Genomic DNA, 5,341 nt, shown 5'->3' with positions numbered 1-5,341 from the left:
CAGCCATGCAAAGGTCAAGTATGGACATTGTTGCCAAAAATCTGGTTTTTTTGGTATATGTAGGGACATTGGAAAACTTCAAGTTATGCGACTTTCGGCATACTGATCTTTAATATACATCTCAATATTTCATATACTCTCAATGTTTTATTTTATCTTCTTCATTATTTCAGGGTTTCAAATCGTTAATTCCCAGAATAAAACTGGAAATGAAATCCGATCTAAATTTTATCAGAAATCTCAAAAATAATTTGATGATTTTTATTGAGAGTAGCTTTCTGATCATATATGAAAAATCGTGTCATGATTTTTATTTCATAATGAAATTCATACGATTAAAAATAATAATACTTTTAGAGTTATACCGACTTTCATAGACCTTTTTCGCCACTTTGTTGTTATAAAAACTCATTTCTGAAGCAAAAATTCCCTCGTAATTTTTTCCATTAATTATAATTTTTTATTTATTTTATAATTGTTGAAATATTTCTCAGGAGAATAAAAGAATTTTCTTCCATAATCAATTTAATGGTTTATTGTGTTAAAAATTTGTTCAAAATGCTGACATCTATTTTATTTTTTCATAAAATTTTTTAGTATTACCTAATAACTTCCGACGTAACTTTTAAATTATTACAAATACGAGATTACTTCTTGAACCTCGAGTCTTCAATTTTTTATCAGATTTAGACACATTTTTGCAAGCTGGCAACCTTGTTTCGATTCTGTCGGTATTTTTTACTACCGTTTTCATTTCTTCATCAGAGTTGTTCCATTGATTTTTTTGTACCATGGTTTCTATAAACTATTTTGTTCGGAGAGACAGTGAAATTTTTGAAACTAACTTCAGTGGAATTTGGTATCAGTGCTTATTTTTATGATAACCATTTTATTGATATCATTATTCGTGCAGGTACACCAGGGCCGTCGCCATGGGGGATGGGGGGTAGCCTCCCCCTCTGCTTTTTCGACTTGGGAAAAAGTTGAGAAAAGTTGGTAAATTTTGGGTCATGAAGATAGAAAAAAATAAAAGTAAAAAAATTTATAAAGAATTTAAAAAATAAAAATGAGAGAAAAGAAAAGGAGAGGTAATAAGAAAAGGGAAAGAACCAGGAGAAGGTTGGGATTTCCCAACATGCATAACTTGAAGAGAATTCTGAGTTGTTTGAAATCTTCAAAAAAGTTTAATTTCTCCCAAGTAAGAGAACAGTCCTGAAGTGTCCACAAATTTTGAAGTGACAGTTTTACAAAATTCCCAACTTTTCGCTGTTTTTCCGACTTGGAAAAGTTGAGGAATTTCTGGCCGTGAAGATAGGAAAAATAACAGTAGAAAACAATAAGCACAATATTATTTAAGTGCTGTTTCCTTTCATTTGTATTCATTATTCCTGTACATGGTGGATATGGTGGAAGACCAAGGACCTTGGTCCAAAGTAGAATAATTCCCATTATTATTTCTATAATCACCAAAATTTATTTTTGTTTGTGCATAGCCTAATAGGCATAATCATTCAGCCAATCTTTGGATAGATAAGTAATAAAATTAATATATTATAGTAGTAACTAATCCCGCTACGGCCCTGAGGTACACATATTTATAATAATATTTAGTTATGTGGAACAACATATATTGAGGTCACCTCCGATGTTGCCAAAGATTATGATAATTCTGAAAAATACTTATCGATACAAATTTCAGGAACTATATCATAGGCTCACTGCATGTTTTTATTTCCAAGTGTTGATTTAGACTTAGAGTGATTCGCTATCTCCCCTCCTTCTTCGATCTAGATCAACTGAAAAACGAGTCCTTAAAATATGGAACCTCTATAGCTCGAACACGTTCCAGCCAAGCATGTTCGAAAGTAAAATTCTGCCATGGGATGGTCCTTAAGGGTCGTTTGCAGTTTTTCTTGGGACAAAGTATGACACAGAACCTCTCTTGGAATCCCAGAGGCAATATGTAGAAGTTGAAATTGGTGTTATCAAGATCCAAAGAAAGCGATCAAATGGTCCTTTTTTATTTCATTTTTTTTAAGACAAAAAACATGCATTTCCAAAAATCCTTAAGGTGCTCTAAGAGCGGTGCCTGTGCAAAAGTAGCGATTCATGTTGGATTTGAATCGCTGGAGATTGAATCAATTTGGAAAAATGTTCTCATGAAGTTCATTCCACATAAACGCAGTTCTCCAAATGAAAAAGTGGTTAAACAGTGAAGCTCGAGGTGTATCGAGTAGAATCTCAAAGTGATGAGAAGCCTCAGTCCGTCGCGTATCACTGATATGTACCGCTCTTGGTGGAATCAAATGTGCCAAGTCACAACCTTTCTTCGATGTGATATTCGTATCTCCAATCAGGCAGATGGTGTTTTTCTAGGTGGAATCTAGCAACTCCAGGGTATCCTTAGGGGCGGAGCTCCTTACATGAGAACAATACTCCAGAGAAGGCCTGATCTGAGCTTTATAAAGCAAGCAAGTTGCCGAGGTGTGTACGTACAGTTTTCTGGTTCGGAACAGTGTCCCAAGCTTTTGAGAAGCTGTCTGCAATTCCAACGACATGATTGTGCCAAAACATATTGGTGTCCATTTTAACCCCCAACGAACTTATCGAAGCAGAAAATGGAATTGTCTGTCCTGACATTATTATATCCGGTTCGTAGACATTTATCTTTTAGGAAAAAACCGATGCCTGGGTTGTCGTGGCATTGAATTGAATAAGGTTTCTCTCACCATAATTTCAAATCACCTCTAGATCCTCATTAAGATATGCCACCTCCTGCTGCTGAGGAAGATGTGCATTCGCAACCGATGTCCTGGAATCCAAATGGAATGACGAGACAAGTGTACTGTCGTCAGCAAAACAATATATTAGATTCTTGTTTTTTCAATAAGTCGTTGATATAAAATAAAAATGGGTTGGGGTTCCCTGGGGAACACCATCGTTGATGGTAAAAGTATTCGATAGATTTTCATCGACGACAACTTAGATTAGATTAGATTAATATGGGGCTTCTGTGCTGAACAGCCACTACACTGCGACCTTTGCAGATTTATTGTGTGTTCCCTCATGTGTGCTAGAATTCCTTGTCTAGGCCCGTCTTTGTAATTAGAGTCCATAGGCCAGACCTCAAGTTCCCCATATATTGAGAGGGATGTGGTTTTTCCTCCCCTAATGTTGCAAACCTTATCCTTGACAGTCCTTCGCAATAGCATAGTATGTGTACGGAGGTTTCCCCATCCTCTTGGCAAAGCCTGCATAGGGCTATGTCTGCCACTCCAATGTTGTTCAAGTGTTTGTTGAGTCTACAGTGTACCGTCAATAGTCCGACCAGAACTCTAGTTGATCGCCTATTCAGACTTAGTAGGTACTCCGTGAATTTTGGCGATGGCTCTTTAATGAACTCTTTGGCCTGTCTCATACCCGGCGCCTTAATCCACCATTTTTGATATTGTTTTTCCTTCCAGTAGCTGTTACAACTTTTTCGCAGCGCTTTTGCTGTACCACAAAAGGGTTCTGGGCCAATGGGGGAGCGTCGTGACAGTATGTCTACCTAGTTCTTGTAGCTTTTCTAGGCAGTTCCAGACCAGTTTGGAATTGACCTGCATGGAGCTAATTGCTTTTATAGCTGCTTGGCTATCAGAGTATATTGCAATAGTTTCCCCTTGAACTTTTGCCTCAATAACTCTTCTGCGCAGTGACGAATTGCTGCCGTTTCTGCCTCGAATATAGTCACTTTTTTACCTAAGCTTAGTGAGACTTTTGTCTTTGATTTAGTTATATAGATTCCTGCTCCTACACCTTCTTCAGTTTTTGAGTCGTCTGTGTAACAGGCAATCTCTGAATTTATTGGAGGTCCTCCCTTCCATGGGTCTCTGCCTGTTATAATTGTTTTGAAGTTTTTTCCGAAGCTATACTGGGGAAGCATCCCCAGTATACCACTTACAGGAAACGTTCTTTCAGGAAGCTGGAGAGCCATATACAAAAATGATCCGACAGCTCTTGACTCTCCATATTTATTGATTGCGTTTTGCGTTATTCCAAATATAAGTGACACGATAGGTTGCTTGTTAATCTTTGTTTCCGAAAGTCATATTGGTGATCGCTCAAGATATTAAAGCATTCCAAATATTTAAGGATATGGAGGTTTACGGCTTTCTCTATGATTTTTGATAACCCTGATAGCAAAGCAACTGGTCTATTTTTAATTGGAACACTGAACGCGAGCAATCTTCCAACAAGATGGAAAAACCTCTTCATTGAAAGACTGGTTGAAAAGTCTGCAAAATACTGGTGCGACTTCATTGGCGCACTTTTTAATTACGTTGACGGACACTTCATCAGGAACAGATGCCTTGTTGATATTAACCTATTTCAAAATTCGCCTGACTAGTTAGTAGTTATTGAAAAGTAATTTCCGGCATTGTGGATTATAGTGTGGGAATAGTGGGTGGTGCCTTTCCCAGAAAATCGACTATGAAGTGGGAAGCAAATTGTTCAGCTAGTAGATTTGCTTTTTCTATGGATATTGTTGCAATTGAACCATCCGCATGTGTTAGTGCTTTAATTGTGGATTTTGTAAAGTTTTGATTAACAGCTTTAGTTACCGACCAGAAAGATCTAGACCCGTTAGGATTGGCAAGCAGTTTATCCCTAATTCTTTGATTGTGAAGTTCTTTGCTTTTATTTATTCTAAATTTGCAGCTGTTGCAAGCATTAACAAACTCAGCAAAATATGCTGAAATATCTGCCGAAAATTCAACCTTGTACCATCTTTGAAATGGGTAAATGCCATACATTGCGTCAATGAGGTTCTTCAACATAAAAAAATTGGTTTCCCTCTATAGATCTTGCACCTTCTTTCATCTTTGGTACTCCTGAATGTAACTATATAACTAATAAATGTAATCATAAAAATGTTTACTGGAAAATGAAGGTTCTCATTAATTTAATATTCAATTCAAGTGTTGTGAAATTTTCAAAAAGCCATGATAAAAAGCGAATCTATCAGTTTCTATTTCAGTAGAAAAACCAAGTGCATATATATTTTTTCACTTTCTAATTTCTACTTACTATAGAGTTGCTAAGAGCAGAGTTACTCAGGTCAGATTTTTAAGAAAGTTTTGTGTGGCTATTATAGTCACCTTTGCTCAGATATACCTATACTTACCACTAACCCCTTAGATGAGGTAGATAAATAGGCCGATATAGTTTTATTGTTAAATATTCGACACTTTGCCTAATTCTTAAAAAACATAATTGATTCTTCAAACAACCATGAAAAATCACTCATCCATTCAAAAAGTACCTAATATGTTTCTAACTCCAGAACTTTTTATGAAAT

Source organism: Leptinotarsa decemlineata, unplaced genomic scaffold, assembly GCF_025532065.1.
Source record: "Leptinotarsa decemlineata unplaced genomic scaffold, Ldec_3_MD MMD2_P_RNA_scaffold_6, whole genome shotgun sequence".
Lineage (NCBI taxonomy): Eukaryota > Metazoa > Arthropoda > Insecta > Coleoptera > Chrysomelidae > Leptinotarsa > Leptinotarsa decemlineata.
Note: the sequence above shows the minus strand (reverse complement) of the source record.